This window comes from Callithrix jacchus, chromosome 21, assembly GCF_049354715.1.
Source record: "Callithrix jacchus isolate 240 chromosome 21, calJac240_pri, whole genome shotgun sequence".
NCBI lineage: Eukaryota > Metazoa > Chordata > Mammalia > Primates > Cebidae > Callithrix > Callithrix jacchus.
In genome coordinates, this window is record NC_133522.1 from 109777 (window position 1) to 132057 (window position 22281).

Genomic DNA, 22281 nt, shown 5'->3' on the forward strand with positions numbered 1-22281 from the left:
TACAGAAATTCTATATTTCAGCGAATCAAAAAAATCTAAATATTATCTAGGCACCCCAATGTTAAAAGCAAAATTGCTCTGAATATAATCTGTCAGAAAAAATATACAATTCCCTTTCTACTTTGTTTTGGAGTATATACAACTAATCAATATGCTCTCTCATGTAAAATACCGAAATTCTAATTTTACATGAATCGAAAATAATCTAAATAATATCTAGGCGCCCCACAGTTAAAAGAAAATGGCTCTGAATATATTCTGTTAGAAAAAATATACAATGCCTTATTCTACTATGTTTTGGAGTATATACACCAACTCAATATGCGCTCTCATGTAAAATACCAAAATTCTAATTTTACGTGAATCGAAAAAAATCTAAATATTATCTAGGCACCCCAATGTAAAAGCAAAATTGCTCTGAATAGAATCTGTCAGAAAAAATATACAATGCCCTTTTCTACTACGTTTTGGAGTATATACACCAACTCCATATGCTCTCTCATGTAAAATACAGAAATTCAATATTTCAGGAAATCAAAAAAAAATCTAAATATTATCTATGCACCCCAATGTTCAAATGAAAATTGCTCTGAATATTATCTGTCAGAAAAAATATACAATGCCCTATTCTACTTTGTTTTGGAGTATATATACCAACTTTATATGCTCTCTCATGTAAAATACAGAAATTCTATATATAAGCAAATCCAAAAAAATCTAAATATTATCTAGGCACCCCAATGATAAAAGCAAAATTGCTCTGAATAAAATCTGTCAGAAAAAATATACAATGCCCCTTTCTACTACGTTTTGGAGTAAATACACCAATGCCGTATACTCTCTCATGTAAAATACAGAAATTCTAATTTCACCAGAATCGAAAAAATCTAAATATTATCTAGGCACCCCAATGTTAAAAACAAAATTGCTTTGAATATAACCTGTCAGAAAAAATATACAATGCCCTATTGTACTCTGTTTTGGAGTATATACACCAACTCCATACGCTCTCTCATGTAAAATCCAGAAATTCTATATTTAAGTGAATCGAAAAAATCTAAATATTATCTAGGCACCCCAGTGTTAAAAACAAATTTGCTCTGAATATAATTTGTCAGGAAAAATATACAATGCCCTTTTCTACTCTGTTTTGGGGTATATACACCAACTCCATAAGCTCTCTCATGTAAAATACAGAAATTCTATATTTAAGCGAATCGAAAATAATCTAAATATTATCAATGCACTTCAATGTTAAAAACAAAATTGCTCTTAATACAATCTGTCAGAAAAAATACACAATGCCCTATTTTACTCTGTTTTGGAGTATATACACCAACTCCAGATGCACTCTCATGTAAAATATAGAAGTTCTATATTTATGCAAATCGAAAAAAATCTAAATATAATCTAGGCACTCCAAAGTTAAAAGCAAAATTGCTCTGAATATAATCTGTCAGAAAAAATACACAATGCCTTTTTCTATTCTGCTTTGGAGTATATACATTAAATCAATATGCTCTCTCACGTAAAATACCGAAATTCTACTTTTACGCGAATCGGAAAAAATCTAAATAATATCTAGGCGCCCCAAAGTTAAACGAAAATGGGTATAAATATAGTCTGTTAGAAAAAATATACAATGCCTTATTCTACTTTGTTTTGGAGTAAATACACCAACTCTGTTTGCTCTCTCATGTAAAATACAGAAATTTAATTTTACCCAAATCGAAAAAATTTAAATATTATCTAGGCACCCCAATGTTAAAAATAAAATTGCTCTGAAAATAATCTGTCATAAAAAATATAAAATGCCCTTTTCTACTGTGTTTTGGAGTATATACACCTACTCAATAAGCTCTCTAATGTAAAATACAGAAATTCTATATTTAATCGAATCGAAAAAAATCTAAATATTATCTAGGCACCCCAATGTTAAAAACAAAATTGCTCCGAATATACTTTGTCAGAAAAAGTATACAATGCCTTTTTCTACTCTATTTTGGAGTATATACACCAACTCAATATGATGTCTCATGTAAAATACCGAAATTCTAATATTACATGAATCGAAAAACATTGAAATAATATCTAAGCGCCCCAAAGTTAAAAGAAAATGGCTCTGAATATAGTCTTTTAAAGAAAATATACAATGCTTTATTCTACTCTCTTTTGGAGTATATACACCAACTAACTATGCTCCCTCATGTAATATATTGAAATTCTAATTTTTCCCGAATTGATAAAAATCTAAATATTATCTAGGCACCCCAATGTTAAAAACAAAATTGCTCTGAATATAATCTGTCAGAACAAATATACAATGCCCTATTCTACTCTGTTTAGGAGTATATATACCAACTACATACGGTCTCTAATGGAAAATACAGAAATTCTAATTTTACGAGAATCGAAATAAATCTGAATAATATCTAGGCACCCCAAAGTTAAATGAAAATGGCTCTGAATATAGTCAGTTAGAAAAAATATAGAATGCTTCATTCTACTCTATTTTGGAGTATATACACCAACTGCATATGCTCTCTCATGTAAAATACAGAACTTCTATATTTAAGCAAATCGAAAAAAACTAAATATTATCTAGGCACCCCAATGTTAAAAACAAAATTGCTCTGAATATAATCTGTCAGAACAAATATACAATGCCCTATTCTACTCTGTTTTGGAGTATATATACCAACTACATACGGTCTCTAATGGAAAATACAGAAATTCTAATTTTACGAGAATCGAAATAAATCTGAATAATATCTAGGCACCCCAAAGTTAAACAAAAATGGCTCTGAATATAGTCAGTTAGAAAAAATATAGAATGCTTCATTCTACTCTATTTTGGAGTATATACACCAACTGCATATGCTCTCTCATGTAAAATACAGAACTTCTATATTTAAGCGAATCGAAAAAAACTAAATATTATCTAGGCACCCCAATGTTAAAAACAAAATTGCTCTGAATATAATCTGTCAGAACAAATATACAATGCCCTATTCTACTCTGTTTTGGAGTATATATACCAACTACATACGGTCTCTAATGGAAAATACAGAAATTCTAATTTTACGAGAATCTAAATAAATCTGAATAATATCTGGCACCCCAAAGTTAAACGAAAATGGTTCTGAATATAGTCAGTTAGAAATAATATAGAATGCTTCATTCTACTCTATTTTGGAGTATATACACCAACTGCATATGCTCTCTCATGTAAAATACAGAAATTCTATATTTAAGCGAATCGAAAAAAACTAAATATTATCTAGGCACCCCAATGTTAAAAGCAAAATTTCTCTGAATATAATCTATCAGAAAAAGTATACAATGCCTTTTTCTACTCTATTTTGGAGTATATACACCAACTGCATATGCTCTCTTATGTAAAATAAAGAAATTCTATATTTAAGCAAATCCAAAAAAACTAAATATTACCTAGACACCCCAATGTTAAAAACAAAATTGCTCTGAATATATTCTGTCAGAAAAAATATACAGTGCCTTATGCTACTCTATTTTGAAGTATATACACCAACACAGTATGCTCTCCCATGTAAAATACAGAAATACTAATTTTACGTGAATCGAGAAATATCTAAATATTATCTAGGCACCCCAATGTTAAAAACAAAATTGCTCTGAATATAATTTGTCAGAAAAAATATACAATAACCTATTCTACTCTGTTTTCGATTATATACACCAACTCCATATGCTCTATCATGTAAAATACAGAAATCCTAATGTTATGCGAATGGAGAAAAACCTAATTGATATCTAGGCGCCCCAAAGTTAAAAGAAAATGGCTCTGAATATAGTGTGTTAGAAAAAATATACAATGCCTTATTCTACTCTGTTTTGGAATATATACACTAACTCAGTATACTCTCTCATGTAAAATACCGAAATTCTAATTTTACGTGAATCGAAACAAATCTAAATATTATATAGGCACCCCAATGTTAAAAAAAAATTGCTCTGAATATAATCTGTCAGAAAAAATATACAATGCCCTATTCTACTCTGTTTTGGAGTATATACACAAACTCCATATGCTCTCTTATGCAAAATACAGAAATTCTATATTTAAGCAAATCGAAAAAAATCTAAAAATTATATAGGCACCCCAATGTTATAAGCAAAATTGCTCTGAATTTAATCTGTCAGAAAAAATATACAATGTTCTTTTATACTCTGTTTTGTAGTATATACACCAACTCAATATGCAATCTCATGTAAAATACAGAAATTCTAATTTTACCTGATTCGAAAAAATCTAAATATTACCTAGGCACCCAAATGTTAAAACAAAATTTCTCTGAATATCATCTGTCAGAAAATATATGCAATGCCCCATTTTACTCTGTTTTGGAGTATATACACCAACACAGTATGCTCTCTCATGTAAAATACCGAAATTCTAATTTTACGTGAATCGAAAAAACTCTAAATAATATCTAGGCTCACCAAAGTCAAAAGAAAATGAATCTGAATATATTCTGTTAGAAAAAATATACAATGCCCTATTCTACTCTGTTTTGGAGTATATACACCAACTGAGTATGCCCTCTCATGTAAAATACCGAAATTCTAATTTTACAAGAATCGAAAAAATCTAAAAATTATCTAGGCACCACAAAGTTTAAAACAAAATTGCTCTGAATGTAATCTGTCAGAAAAAATATACAATGCCCTATTCTACTCTGTTTTGGAGTATATACACCAACTCCATATGCTCTCTCATGTAAAATAGAGAAATTCTATATTTGAGCAAATCAAAAAATATCTCAATATTATCTAGGCATCGCAATGTTAAAAGCATAATTGCTCTGAATATATTCTGTCAGAAAAAATATACAATGCCCATTTCTACTCTCTTTTAGGGTATATACACCAACTCAATATGCTGTCTCATGTAAAATACAGAAATTCTAATTATATGCGAATCGAAAATAATCTATATAATATCTAGGCGCCCCAAAGTTAAAAGAAAATGGCTCTTAATATAGACTGGTAGAAAAAATATACAAATACCTTATTCTACTGTGTTTTGGAGTATATACACCAACTCAGTATGCTCTCTCATGTAAAATAACAAATTCTAATTTTACGTGAATCGAAAAAAATCTAAATAATATCTAGGGGCCCCAAAGTTAAAAGAAAATGGCTCTGAATATGGTCTGTTAAAAAAATACAATGTTTTATTCTACTCTGTTTATGAGTATATACACCAACTTCGTGTACTCTCTCATGTAAAATACAGAAATTCTAATTTTACCAAAATAGTTAAAATCTAAATATTACCTAGGCACCCCAATGTTTAAAACAAAATTGGTCTGTATATAATCTGTCATAAAAAATATAAAATGCCCTATTCTACTTTGTTTTCGAGTATATACACGAACTCCACCTGCTCTCACATGTAAAAAACAGAAATTCAATATTTAAGCGAATCGAACAAAATCTAAATATTATCTATGCAACCCAACGTTAAAAGCAAAAGTGCTGTGAATATATTCGGTCAGAAAAAATATACAATGCTTGTTTCTACTCGGTTTTGTAGTATATACACCAACTCAATAAGCTCTCTCATGTAAAATAGAGAAATTCTAATTTTACCCGAATCAAAAAAATATAAATATAATCTAGGCACCCCAATGTTAAAAACAAAATTGCTCTGAATATAATCTGTCAAAAAAAATATACAATGCCCTATTCTACTCTGTATTGGAATATATACACCAACTCACTATACTCTCTCATGTAAAATACCGAAATTCTAATTTTACGTAAATCGAAAAAATCTAAATATTATCTAAGCACCCCAATGTTAAAAGCAAATTTGCTCTGAATATAATCTGTCATAAAAATTATACAATACCCTTTTTTACTCTGTACTGGTGTATATACACCAACTCAATATGCTCTCTCATGTAAAATACCCAAATTCAAATTTTACGTAAATCAAAAAAATCTAAAAAATATCTGGGTTAACCAAAGTTAAAAGAAAATAGCTCTGAATATAGTCCGTTAGAACAAAATTACAATGCCTTATTCTACTATGTTTTGGAGTATATACAGGAACTCAGTATGGTCTCTCGGGTAAAATAAAGATATTCAAATTTTACCCGAATCGAAAAAATCTAAATATTATCTAGGAACCCAATGTTAAAAACAAAATTGCTTGGAATATAATCTGTCAGAAAAAATATAAAATGCCCTCTTCTACTCTGTTTTTGAGTATATAAACCAACTCAATATGCTCTCTCATGTAAAATAACTAAATTCTAATTTTACGTGAATCGAAAACAATCTAAATATTATCTAGGCATCCCAATGTTAAAAGCAAAATTTCTCTGAATATAATCTGTCAGAAAACGTATACAATGCCTTTTTTTACTTTGTTTTGGAGTATATACACCTACTCAATATGCTGTTTCATTTAAAATACGGAAATTCTAATTATACGCGAATCGAAAAAAATCTACATATTATCTAGGCGCCCCAAAGTTAATAAAAAATGGCTCTTAAAATAGTCTGTTAGAAAAAATATACAATGCCTTATATTACTGTGTTTTGGAGTATATAGACCAACTCAGTATGCTCGATCATGTAAAATACCGAAATTCAAATTTTACGTGAATCGAAAAAAATCTGAATAATATCTAGGCGCCCCAAAGGTAAAAGAAAATGGCTCTGAATATAGTGTGTTAGAGAAAATATACAATGTCTTATTTTACTTTGTTTTGGAGTATATACACCAACTCAGTATGCTCTATCATGTAAAATACAGAAATTCTAATTCTACACTAATCGAAAAAATCTAAATATTATCTAGGCACCCAAATGTTAAAAACAAAATTGCTCTGAATATAATCTGTCTGAGAAAATATACAATGCCCTATTCTACTCTGTTTTGGAGTATATACACCAACTCCATATGCTCTCTCATGTAAAATACAGAAATTCTATATTTAAGCGAATTGAAAAAAATCTAAATATTATCTAGGCACCCCAATGCTAAAAAAAATTTTTTTCCGAATATAATCTGTCAGAAAAAATATACAATGCCCTCTTCTACTCCGTTTGCGAGTACATACACCAACTCAATATGCTCTCTCATGTAAAATACCCAAATTCTAATTTTACATGAATCGAAAAAAATCTAAATAATATCTAGGCGCCTTAAAAGAAAATGGCTCTGAATATAGTCTGTTAGAACAAATATACAATGCCTTATTCTACTATGTTTTGGAGTATATACACGAACTCAGTATGCTCTCTTATGTAAAATAAAGATATTCTAATTTTACACGAATCGAAAAAATCTAAATATTATCTAGGCACCACAATGTTAAAATCAAATTGCTCTGAATATAATCTGTCAGAAAAATTATAGAACGCCTTATTCTACTCTGTTTTGGAATATATACACCAACTCTACCTGCTCTCTCATGTAAAATACAGAAATTATATATTTAATCGAATCGAAAAAAATCTAAATATTATCTAGGCACCCCAATGTTAAAAGCAAAATTGTCCTGAATACAATCTGTCAGAAAAAATATACAATGCCCTTTTCTACTCTGTTTTGGAGTATATACACCAAATCAGTATGCTCTCTCTTGTAAAGCACCGAAATTCTATATTTTAGAGAATCGAAAAAAATCTAAATAATATCTAGGCGCCCCAAAGTTAAAAGAAAATCGCTCTGAATATAGTCTGTTAGAGAAAATATACAATGCCCTATTCTACTTTCATTTGGACTATATACACCAACTCAGTATGCTCTCTCATGTTAAATATTGAATTTCTAAGTTTACGTGAATCAAAAAAATTCTAAATATTATCCAGGCACCACAATGTTAAAAGCAAAATTGCTCTGAATATAATTTGTCAGAAAAAATATAGAATGCCCTTTTCTACTCTGTTTTGGAGTATATACACCAACTCAATATGCACTCTCACGTAAAATACCGTAATTATAATTTTACGTGAATCAAAAATTCTAAATAATATCTAGGCACCTGAAAGTTAAAAGAAAATGGCTCTGAATATAGTCTGTAAGAAAAAATATACAATGCCTTATTCTACTTTGTTTTGGAGTATATACCCCAACTCAGTATGCTCTCTCATATAAAATACAGAAATTCTAATTTTACCCGAATCGAAAAAATCTAAATATTATCTAGGCACCCCAATGTTAAAAACAAAATTGTTCTGAATATAATCTGTCAGAAAAAATATACAATGCTTTATTCTACTTTGTTTTGGAGCATAGACACCAACTCCATATGCTCTCTCATGTAAAATACAGAAATTCTATATTTACGTGAATAAAAAAAATTTAAATATTATCTAGGCACCCGAATGTTAAAAACAATTTTGCTCTGAATATAATCTCTCAGAAAAAAAATACAATAACTTATTCTACTCTGTTTTGGAGTATATACCCCAACTCCATATGCTCTCTCATGTAAAATACAGAAATTCTATATTTAAGCGAATCGAAAAACATCTAAATATTATCTAGGCACCCCAATGTTAAAGGCAAAATTACTCTGAATATAATCTGTCAGAAAATATATACAATGCCGTTTTCTACTCTGTTTTGGAGTATATACACCAATTCAATATGCTCTCTCATGTAAAAAACCAAAATATTAATATTACATGAATCGAAAAAAATCTAAATAATATCTAGGCGCACCAAAGTTAAAAGAAAATGGCTCTCAATATAGTCTGTTAGAGAAAATATACAATGCCTTATTCTACTCTGTTTTGGAATATATACACCAACTCAGTACGCTCTCTCATGAAAATCCAGAAATTCAAATTTTACGTGAATCGATAAAATTCTAAAAAATATCTAGGTGTCCGAAAGATAACAGAAAAGGGCTCTGAATATAGTCTGTTAGAAATAATATACAATGCCTTATTCTACTCTGTATCGGAGAATATACACCAACTCAGTGTGCTCTCTTATGTAAAATACCGAAATTGTAATTTTCCATGAATCGAAAAAAAATCTAAATATTATTTAGGCACCCTAATGTTAAAAAGAAAATTGCTCTGAATGTAGTCTGTCAGAAAAAATATACAATGCCCTATTCTACTCTGTTTTGGAGTATATACACCAACACAATATGCTCGCTCATGTAAAATACAGAAATTCTAATTTTACCTGAATCGAAAAAATCTAAATATAATCTACAATCCCAATGTTAAAAACAAAATTGCTCTGAATATAATCTGTCAGACAAAATATACAATGCCCTATTCTCTCTGTTTTGGAGTATATACACCAACTCAATATGCTCACTCATGTAAAATACAGAAATTCTAATTTTCCGTGAATTGAATAAAATCTAAATATTATCTAGGCACCTCAATGTTAAAAACAAAATTGCTCGGAACATAATCTGTCGAAAAATATACAATGACGTATTCTACTCTGTTTTTGAGTATATACACCAACTCCATATTCTCTCTCATGTAAAATACAGAAATTCTATATTTAAACGAATCGAAATAAATCTAAATATTATCTAGGCACCCCAGTGTTAACAGCAAAACGGCTCTGAATAGAATCTGTCAGAAAAAATATACAACGTTGTTTTCTACCCTGTATTGTAGTATATACACCAACTCAATATGCTCTCTAATATAAAATACCAAAATTCTAATTTTACGCGAATCGAAAAAAATCTAAATAGTATCTAGGCTCCCCAAAGTTAAAAGAAAATGGTTCTGAATATAGTCTGTTAGAGAAAATACACAATGCCTTATTCTACAGTGTTTTGGAGTATATATACAAACTCAGTAAGCTCTCTCATGTAAAATACTGAAATTCTAACATTACGTGAAACGAAAAAAATATAAATATTATATATGCACCCTAATGTTAAAATAAAATTGGTCTAAATATAATCTGTCAGAAAAAAATATCCAATTTTATTTTCTACTGTTTTGTAGTATATACACCAACTCAATATGCTCTCTTATGTAAAATACCGAAATTCAAATTTTACGCGAATTGAAAAACATCTAAATAATATCTAGGCTCCAAAAAGTTGAAAGAAATTGGCTCTGAATATAGTCTGTTAGACGAAATATACAATGCCTTATTCTATTCTGTTTTGGAGTATATACACCCACTCAGTATGCTCTCTCATGTAAAATACAGAAATTCTAATTTTACGTGAATCCAAAACAATCTAAATATTATATAGAAACCCCACTGTTAAAAGAAAAATTGCTCTGAATATAATCTGTCAGAAAAAATATACAATGATCTATTCTACTCTGTTTTTGAGTATATACACCAACTCAGTATGCTCTCTCATGTAAAATACCGAAATTCTAATTTACACGAATCGAAAAAAATCTAAATAATATCTAGGCACCCCAAAGTTAAAAGAAAATGGCTCTGAATATAGTCTGATAGAAAAAATATACAATGCCTTATTCTACTCTGTTTTGGAGCATATACACCAACTCCGTATGCTCTCTCATGTAAAATACCGAAATTCTAATTTTACGTGAATCGAAAAGAATCTAAATATTATCTAGGCACCCCAATGTTAAAAGCAAAATTGCACTGAATATAATCTGTCAGAAAAAATACACACTGCCTTTTTCGACTCTGTTTTGTAGTATATACACCAACACAATATGCTCGCTCATTTAAAATACAGAAATTCTAATTTTACCTGAATCAAAAAAATCTAAATATAATCTAGGCACCCCAATGTTAAAAACAAAATTCCTCTGAATATAATCGGTCAGAAAAAATATACAATCCCCTATTCTACTCTGTTTTGGCGTATATACACCAACTCAATATGCTCACTCATGTAAAATACAGAAATTCTAATTTTACGTGAATTGAATAAAATCTAAATATTATCTAGGCACCCCAATGTAAAAAACAAAATTGCTCGGAACATAATCTGTCGAAAAAATATACAATGACGTATTCTACTCTGTTTTTGAATATATACACCAACTCCATATGCTCTCTCATGTAAAATACAGAAATTCTATATTTAAACGAATCGAAATAAATCTAAATATTATCTAGGCACCCCAATGTTAACAGCAAAATTGCTCTGAATAGAATCTGTCAGAAAAAATATACAACGTTGTTTTCTACTCTGTTTTCTTCTATATACACCAACTCAATATGCTCTCTCATATAAAATACCGAAATTCAAATTTTACATGAATCGAAAAAAATCCAAATATTATCTAGGTGCCCCAAAGTTAAAAGAAAATGGTTCTGAATATACTCTGTTAGAGAAAATATACACTGCCTTATTGTACTGTGTTTTGGAGTATATATACGAACTCAGTATGCTCTTTCATGTAAAATACTGAAATTCTAACTTTACGTTAAACGAAAAAAATATAAATATTATCTAGGCACCCCAATGTTAAAATAAAATTGCTCTAAATATAATCTATCATAAAAAATATACAATGCCTTATTCTACTCTGTTTTGGAGTATATACACCAACTCAGGATGCTCCCTCATGTAAAATACCGATATTTTAATTTTAGGTGAATCGAAAATAATCTAAATATTATCTAGGCAACCCAATGTTAAAAGCAAAATTGCTCTGAATATAATCTGTCAGAAATAATATACAATGCCCCTTTCTTCTCTGTTTTGGAGTATATACACCAACTCAATATGCTCACTCATGTAAAATATCGAAATTCTAATTTTACGTGAATCGAAAATAACCTAAATAATATCTAGGTCCACAAATGCTAAATTAAAATGGCTCTAAATATAGTCAGTTAGAAAAAATATACAATGCCTTTTTCTACTAGGTTTTGGAGTATATACACAAACTCAGTGTGCTCCCTCATGTAAAATACCGAAATTCTAATTTTACGTGAATCTAAAGAAATCTAAATATTATCTAGGCACCACAATGTTAAAAACAAAATTGCTCTGAGTATAATCTGTCAGAAAAAATATACAATTACATATTCTACTCTGTTTTTTAGTATCTACACCAACTGCATATGCTCTCTCATGTAAAATACAGAAATTCTATGTTTAAGCGAATCGAAAAAAATCTAAATATTATCTAGGGACCCCAATGCTAAAAGCAAAATTGCTCTGAATATAATCTGTCAGAAAAAAAATCCAATGCCCTTTTCTATTCTGTTTTGTAGTATATATACCAACTCAATATGCTCTCTCATGTAAAATAGGGAAATTCTAATTTTACATGAATCGAAATAAATCAAAGTAATATCTAGGTGCCCCAAAGTTAAATGAAAATGGTTCTGAATATTGTCTGTTAGGAAAAATATACAATGCCTTATTCTACTCTGTTTTGGAGTATATACTCCAACTCATTATGCACTCTAATGTAAAATACAGAAATTATAATTTTACGTGAATCGAAAAAAATTTAAATATTATCTAGCACCCGAATGGTAATAGCAAAATTGCTGTGAATATAATCAGTCAGAAAAAAAATACAATGCCCTCTTCTACTCTGTTTTGTAGTATATACGCGAACTCAATATGCTCTCTCAAGTAAAATAACGAAATTTTAATTTTTCACGAATCGAAAAAAATTTAAATGATATCTAGGCGCCCCAAAATTAAAAGAAATTAGCTCTGAATATAGTCTGTGTGAAAAAATATACAATGCCTTATTCTACTCTGTTTTGTAGTATATACACCAACTCAGTATGCTCTCTCATGTAAAATACCGAAATTCTAATTTTAAGTGAATCAAAAAAAATCTAAATATTATTTAGGCACTTAAATGTTAATAGCAAAATTGCTCTTAATATAATCTGTCAGAAAAAATGTACAATGCCCTTTTCTATTATTTTGTAGTATATACACTAACTCAATATTCTCTCTCATGTAAAATACCAAAATTCTAATTTTACGTGAATTGAAAATAATCTAAGTAATATCTAGGCACCCCAAATTTAAAAGAAAATTGCTCTGAATATAGTCTGTTTGAAAAATATACAATTCCTTATTTTACTCTGTTTTGGAATATATACACCAGTTCATTATGCTCTCTCATGTAAAATACCAAAATTCTAATTTTACGTGAATCTAAAGAAATCTAAATATTATCTAGGCACCACAATGTTAATAACAAAATTCCTCTTAATATAATCTTTCAGAAAAAATATACAATGCCCTATTCTATGCCATTTTGGAGTATATACACCATCTCACTCTGCTCTCTATTGTAAAATACAGAAATTCTATATTTAAGCGAATCGAAAAACATCTAAATATTATCTAGGCATTGCAGTGTTAAAAGTAAAATGGATCTGAATATAATCTTTTGAAGAAAATATACAACACCCTTTTCTACTCTGTTTTGGAGTATATACACCTACTCAATATGCTCTCTCATATAAAATACCGAAATTCAAATTTTAGGCGAATGCAAAAAAATCTAAATAATATCTAGGCACCCCAAAGTTAAAAGAAAATGGCTCTAAATATAGTCTGTTAGAAAAAATATACAATGCCTTATTCTCCTCTGTTTTGGAGTAAATACACCAACTCAGTATGCTCTCTCATGTAAAATACTGAAATAAATTTACGTGAATCAAAAAAACTCTAAATATTATCTAGGCACCCCAAAGTTAAAAGCAAATTTGCTCTTAATATGGTCTGTCAGAAAGAATATACAATGCCCTCTTCTATCTTGTTTTAGAGTATATACACCAACTCAATATGCTCTCTCATGTAAAATACCGGTTTTCTAATTTTACGCGAATTGAAAAATATGTAAATAATATCGAGGCGCCCCAAAGTTAAAAGAAAATGGCTCTGAATATAGTCTGTTAGAAAAAATATACAATGCCTTATTCTACTCTGTTTTTGAGTATATACACCAACTCAGTATGCTCTCTCATGTAAAATACCGAAATTCCAAATTACGTGAATCGAAAAAAATCTAAATATTATGTAGGCACACCAATGTTAAAAGCAAAATTGCTCTGAATGTAATCTGTCAGAAATAATATACAATGCCCTATTCTACTCTGTTTTGGAGTTTATACATCAACTCCATATGCAATCTCATGTAAAATACAGAAATTCTGTATTTAAGCGAATCGAGAAAAATCTGAATATTATCTAGGCACCACAATGTTAATAAAAAAATTCTTCTGAATATAATCTGTCAGAAAAAATATTCAATGCCCTATTCTACTTTTTATTGGAGTATATACACCAACTTCATATGTTCTCTCATGTAAAATACAGAAATTCTATATTTAAGTGAATCGAAAAAAATCTAAATATTATCTAGGCGCCCCAAAGTTAAAAGAAAATGGCTCTGAATATAGTCTGTTAGAAAAACTAAACAATGCCTTATTCTACTCTGTTTTGGAGTATATACACCAACTCAGTATGCTCTCTCATGTAAAATACAAAATTTCTAATTTTACGTGAATCAAAAAAATCAAAATATTATCTAGGCACCCCAATGTTAAAAACAAAATTGCTCTGGATATAATCTGTCAGAGAAAATATACAATGACCTATTCTACTCTGTTTTGGGATATATACACCAACTCCATATGCTCTCTCATGTAAAATACAGAAATTCTATATTTAAGCACATCGAAAAAAATCTAAATATTATCTAGGCACCCCAGTGTTAAAAGCAAAATTGCTCTGAATATAATCTGTCAGAAAAAATATACAATGCCCTTTTCTATTCTGTTTTGTAGTATATACACCAACTCAATATGCTCTCTCATGTGAAATACAGAAATTCTAATTTTACTCGAATCGAAGAAATCTAAATATTATCTAGGAACCCCAATGTTAAAAACAAAATTACTCTGATTATAATATGTCAGAAAAAATATACAATGCCCTATTCTACTCTGTTTTGGATTATATACACCAACACCATATACTCTATTATGTAAAATACGGAAATTCTATATTTACGCGAATCGAAATAGTCTAAATATTATCTAGGCACCCCAATGTTATAAGCAAAATTGCCCTGAATATAATCTGTCCGAAAAAATATACAATGCTCTATTCTACTCTGTTTTGTAGTATATACAATAACTCAATATTCTCTCTCATGTAAAATACCGAAATTTTAATTCTATGTGAATTAAAAAAAATCTAAATAATATCAAGGCACACCAAAGTTAAAAGAAAATAGCTCTAAATATAGTCTGTTAGAGAAAATATACAATGCCTTATTCTACCCTGTTTTGGAGTATATACACCAACTCAGTATGGTTTCTCATGTAAAATACAGAAATTCAAATTTTACGCCAATCGAAAAATTCTAAATATTATCTAGGCACCCAAAAGTTAAAAACAGAATTTCTCTGAATATAATCTGACAGAAAAAATATACAATGCCCTATTCTACTCTGTTTTGGAGTATATACACCAACTCCATATGCTCCCTCATGTAAAATACAGAAATTCTATATTTAAGCAAATAGAAAAAAATCTAAATAATATCTATGCACCCCAAACTTAATAGAAATGGCTCTGAATATAGTCGGTTAGATGAAATATAAAATGTTTTATTCTACTATGTTTTGGAGTATATACACCAAATTAGTATGCTCTCTCATGTAAAATACCGAAATTCTAAATTTACGTGAATAGAAAAAATCTAAATATTATCTAGGCAACCCAATGTTAAAAGCAAAATTGCTGTGTATATAATCTGTCAGAAAGAATATACAATGCCCTTTTCTACTCTCTTTTGTAGTATATACACCAACTCAATATGCTCTCTCAGGTAAAACACCGAAATTCTAATTTGACGTGAATCAAAAAAAAATCTAAATATCTAGACGCCACAAAGTTAAAGGAAAATGGCTCTGAATATAGGCTGTTAGAAGAAATATACAATGCCTTATTCTACTCTGTTTTGGAGTATATACAAAAACTCAGTATACTCTCTCATGTAAAATAACGAAATTCTAATTTTACCCCAATCGAAAAAATCTAAATATTATCTAGGCACCCCAATGTTAATAAAAAAATTTCTGTGAATATAATCTGTCAGGAAAAATATACAAATTTCTATTCTACTCTGTTTTCGAGTATATACACCAACTCAGTATTCTCTCTCATGTAAAATACAGAAATTCTAATTTTATGTGAATCGAGAAAAATCTAAATATTATCTAGCCACCCCAATGTTAAAAGCAAAATTGCTCTGAATATAATCTGTCAGAGAAAATATTCAATTCCCTATTCTACTCTGTTTTGGAGTATATACACCAACTCCATATGCTCTCTCATGTAAAATACAAAAATTCTAATTTTACTTGAATCGAAAAAAATCTAAATAATATCTAGGTGCCCCAAAGTTAAAAGAATATAACTCTGAATACAGTCTGTTAGAAGAAATATACAATGCATTATTCTACTCTGTTTTGGAGTATATACACCAACTCATGTAAAATACCGAAATTGTAATTTTACATGAATCGAAATAAATCTAAATATTATCCAGGCACCGCAATGTTAAAAACAAAATTGCTCTGAATATAATCCATCAGAAAAATATACAATGCCCTTTTCTACTCTATTTTGGAGTATATACACCAACTAAATATGCTCTCTCATGTAAAACACAGAAATTCTAATTTTACCCGTATCGAAAAAATCTAAATATTATCTTGGCACTTTAATGTTAACAACAATATTGCTCTGAATATAATCTGTCAGAGAAAATATACAATTCACTATTCTACTCTCTTTTGGAGTATATTAACCAACTCAGTATGCTCTCTCATGTAAAATACAGAAATTCTAAATTTACGTAAAACCAAAAAAATCTGAATATTATCTAGGCACCCCAATGTTAAAAAAAAATTGCTATAAAAATAATCTGTCAGAAAAAATACACCATGCCCTATTCTACTGTTGTTCAGTATATAGACCAACTCAGTATGCTCTCTCATGTAAAATACCGAAATTCTAATTTTACGTGAATCGAAAATAATCTAAATAATATCCAGGTGCCCCAAAGTTAAAAGAAAATGGCTCTCAATATAGTCTGTTAGAAAAAATATACAATGCCTTATTGTACTCTGTTTTGCAGTATATACATCAACTCAGTATGCTCTCTCATGTAAAATACAGAAATTCAAATTTTACGCCAATCGAAAAAATCTAAATATTATCTAGGCACCCCAATGTTAAAAGCAAAATTGCTCTGAATATAATCTGTCAGAAAAAATATACAATGCCCTTTTCTACTCTGTTTTGGAGTATATACACCACCTCAATATCCTCTCTCATGTAAAATACAGAAATTCTAATTTTACGTGAATCAAAAAAAATCTAAATAATATCTAGGCACCCCAAAGTTAAAAGAAAATGGCTCTGAATATAGTCTGTTAGTGAAAATATACAATGCCTTATTCTACTCTGTTTTGCAGTATATACATCAATTCAATATGCTCTATCATGTAAAATACCGAAATTCTAATTCTACACTAATCGAAAAAAATCTAAATAATATCTAGGCACCCCAATGTTAAAAGCAAAATTGCTCTCTTTATCATCTGTCAGAAAAAATATACCATGCAATTTTCGACCCTGTTTTGGAGTATATACACAAATTTAATATGCTCGCTCATGTAAAATACCGAAATTCTAATTTTATGCAAATTGAAAAAAATCTAAATATTATCTAGGCACCCCAGTGTTAAAAGAAGAATTGCTCTGAATATAATCTGTCATAAAAAATATACAATGTTTTATTCTACTCTGTTTTGGAGTATATAAACCAACTCCATATGCTCTCTAACGTAAAATACAGAAATTCTATATTTAAGTGAATCGAAAAAAATCAGAATATTATCTAGGCACCCCAATGTTTAAGGCAAAATTGCTCTGAATATCATCTGTCATGAAAAATATACAATGCCCTTTTCTACTCTGTTTTGTAGAATATACACCAACTCAATACGCTCTCTCATGTTAAATAACGAAATTCAAATTTTACACGAATCAAAAAAAATCTAAATAATATCTAGATGCCCCAAAGTTAATAGAAAATGGCTCTGCATATAGTCTGTTAGAAAAAATATACAATGCCTTATTCTATTTTGTTTTGGAGTATATACACCAACTCAGCATGCTCTCTCATGTAAAATACCGAAATTCTAATTTTACGTGAATCGAAAAAAATGTAAATAATATCTTGGTGCCCCAAATTTAAAAGAAAATGGCTCTGAATATAATCTGTTAGAAAACATATACAATGCCTAATTCTACTTTGTTTTGGAGTATATACACTAACTCAGTATCCTCTCTCATGTAAAATACAGAAATTCTAATTTTACCCAAATCGAAAATACTTAAATATTATCTAGGCACCCCAATGTTAAAAACAAAATTGCTCTGAGTATAATCTGTCAGAAAAAATATGCAATGCCCTACTCTCTGTTTTGTAGTATATACACAATCTCAACACAATATGCTCTCTCATATAAAATACAAAAATTCTAATTTTACCAGAATTCAAAGTATCTAAATATTATCTAGGCCCCCCAGTGTTAAAAACAAAATTTATCTGAATATATTCTGTTAGAAAAAATATACAAGGCACTATTCAACTCTGTTTTGGAGTATATACACGAACTCAGTATGCTCTCTCATGTAAAATACCGAAATTCAAATTTTACATAAATCGATAAAAATCTAAATATTATCTAGGCACTACAATGTTAAAAGCAAAATTGCTCTGAATATATTCTGTCAGAAAAAATATACAATGCCCTTTTCTACTCTGTTTTGGAGTGTATACACCAACTCAATATGCTCTCTCATGTAAAATACCGAAATTCTAATTTTACGAGAATGGAAAAAAATCTAAATATCTAAGCGCCCGAAAGTTAAAAGAAAATGGCTCTAAATATAGTCTGTTTGTTATGAAAACATACAATGCCTAATTCTACTCCGTTTTGGAGTATATACACCAACTCAGTATGCTCTCTCATGTAAAATACAGGAATTCTAATTTTACCCGAATCGAAAAAATCTAAACATTATCTAGGCACCTCAATGTTAAAAATAAAATTGCTCTGAATATAATCTGTCAGAAAAAATATACAATGCCTTTTTCTACTCTGTTTTGAAGTATATAAACCAACTCAATATGCTCTCTCATGTAAAATACCGAAATTCTAATTTTACACGAATAGAAAAAACTCTAAATAATAACTAGGCGCCCTAAAGTTAAAAGAAAATGTCTCTGAATATAGTCTGTTAGAAAAATATGCAATGCCTTATTCTACTCTGTTTTGGAGTATATACACCAACTCAGTTTGCTCTCAGATGTAAAATACCAAAATTCTAATTTTACGCGAATCAAAAAAAATCTAAATAATATCTAGGCTCCCCAAATTAAAAAAAAATGGCTGTGAATATAGTCTGTTAGAAAAAATATACAATGCGTTATTCTACTTCGTTTTGGAGTATATACACCAACTCAGTGTGCTCTATCATGTAAAATACCGAAATTCAAATTTTACGTGAATCAAAAAAATTTTAATATTATCTAGGCACCAAAATGTTAAAAACATAATTGCTCTGAATATAATCTGTCAGAAAATATATACAATGCCCTTTTCTACTGTGTTTTGTAGTATATACACCAACTCAATATGCTCTCTCATGTAAAATAATGAAATTTTAATTTTACGCGAATCGAAGAAAATCTAAATAATATCTAGTCACCCCAAAGTTAAAAGACAATAGCTCTGAATGTAGTTTGTTATAATAAATATACAATGACTTATTCTACTCTGTTTTGGAGTATATACACAAACTCTGTATGCTCTCTAATGTAAAATACCGAAATTCAAATTTTACGCGAATCAAAAAAAATCTAAATAATATCTAGGAGCCCCAAAGGTAAAATAAAATGGCTCTGAATATAGTCTGATAGAAAAAATATACAATGCCTTATTCTACGCTGTTTTGGAGTATATACACAAACTCAGTATGCTCTCTCATATAAAATACAGAAATTATAATTTTACCCCAATCGACAATATTTAAATATTATCTAGGCACCCCAATGCTAAAAACAAAATTGCTCTGAATATAATCTGTCAGACAAAATATACAATGCCGTATTATACTTTATTTTGCAGCATATACACCAACTCCATATGCTCTCTCATTTAAAATACAGAAATTCAAATTTTACCCGAATCGAAAAAATCTAAATATTATCTAGTCACCACAATGTTAAAAACAAAATTGCTCTGAATATAATCTGTCAGAAAAAATATACAATGCCCTATTCTACTATTTTTTGGAATGTATACACCAACTCCATATGCTCTCTCATGTAAAATAAAGAAATTCTAATTTTACTCGAATTGAAAAAATCTAAATATTGTCTAGGCACCCCAATGTTAAAAACCAAAATGCTCTGAATATAATCTGTCACAAAAAATATACAATGCCTTATTCTACTCTGTTTTGGAGTATATACACCAACTCAGTATGCTCTCTCTTGTAAAACACCAAAATTCTACATTTACGTGAACCGAAAAAAATCTAAATACTATCTAGGCACCCCAAAGTTAAAAGAAAATAGCTCTAAATATAGTCTGTCAGAAAAAATATACAATGCCCTATTCTACTCTGTTTTGGAGTATATACACCAACTCAGTATGCTCTCTCATGTAAAATACAGAAATTCTATATTTAAGAATTCGAAAAAAATCTAAATATCATCTAGGCACCCCAATGTTAATAAAAAATATGCTCTGAATATAATCTGTCAGAAAAAATATACAATGCCCTTTTCTACTCTGTTTTAAAATATATACACCCACTCAATACACTCTCTCATGTAAAATACCGAAATTCTAAATTTACGCGAATCGAAAAAATTCTAAATATTATCTAGGCGCCCGAAAGTAAAAAGAAAATGGCTCTGAATATAGTCTGTTAGAAAAAATATACAATGCCTTATTCTACTCTGTTTGGGAGAATATACACCAACTCAGTATGCTCTCTCATGTAAAATACAGAAATTCTAATTTTACGTGAATCGAAAAAAATCTAAATATTATCTAGGCACCCCAATGTTAAAGCAAATTGGCCCTGAATATAGTCTGTCAGAAAAAATATACAAGGCCCTGTTCTTCTCTGTTTTGGAGTATATACACCAACTCAATATGCTCTCTCATGTAAAATACAGAAATTCAAATTTTACCCGAATCGAAAAATATAAATATTATCTAAGCTCCCCAATGTTAAAAGCAAAATTGCTCTTAATATAACCTGTGAGAAAAAATAAACAATGCCCTTTTCTACTCTCTTTTTTAGTATATACACGAACTGAATATGCTCTCTCATGTAAAATAACGAAATTCTAATTTTACACGAATCGAATTAAATCTAATAATATCAAGGCTCACCAAAGTTAAAAGAAAATGCCTCTGAATATAGTCTGTTAGAAAACATATACAGTGCCTTATTCTACTCTGTTTTGGACTATATATATCAACTCAGTATGCTCTCTCATGTAAAATACAGAAATTCTAATTTTACCCGAATCGAAAAAATATAAATATTATGTAGGCTCTCCAACGTTAAAAAAAAACTGCTCTGAATATAATCTGTGATAAAAAAATATACAATGACCTTTTCTACTCTCTTTTGTACTATATACACCAACTCAATTCGCTCTCTCATGTAAAATACAGAAATTCAAATTTTACACGAATCAAAAAAAATCTAAATAATATCTAGGCCACCGAAAGTTAAAAAAACGTCTCTGAATATAGTCTGTTAGAAAAAATATATAATGCGTTATTCTACTCTGTTTTGGAGTATATACACCAACACAGCATGCTCTCTCATGTAAAATACCGAAATTCTAATTTTACGCGAATCCAAAAAAATGTAAATAATATCTTGGTGCCCCAAATTTAAAAGAAAATGGCTATGAATATAGTCTGTTAGAAAACATATACAATGCCTTATTCTACTTTGTTTTGGAGTATATACACTAACTCAGTATCCTCTCTCATTTAAAATACAGATATTCTAATTTTACCCAAATCGAAAATACTTAAATATAATCTAGGCACCCCAATGTTAAGAAGAAAATTGCTCTGAGTATAATCTGTCAGAGAAAATATACAATGCCCTATTCTCTGTTTTGTAATATATACACAATCTCAACTGAATATGCTCTCTAATGTAAAATACAAAAATTCTAATTTTACCCGAA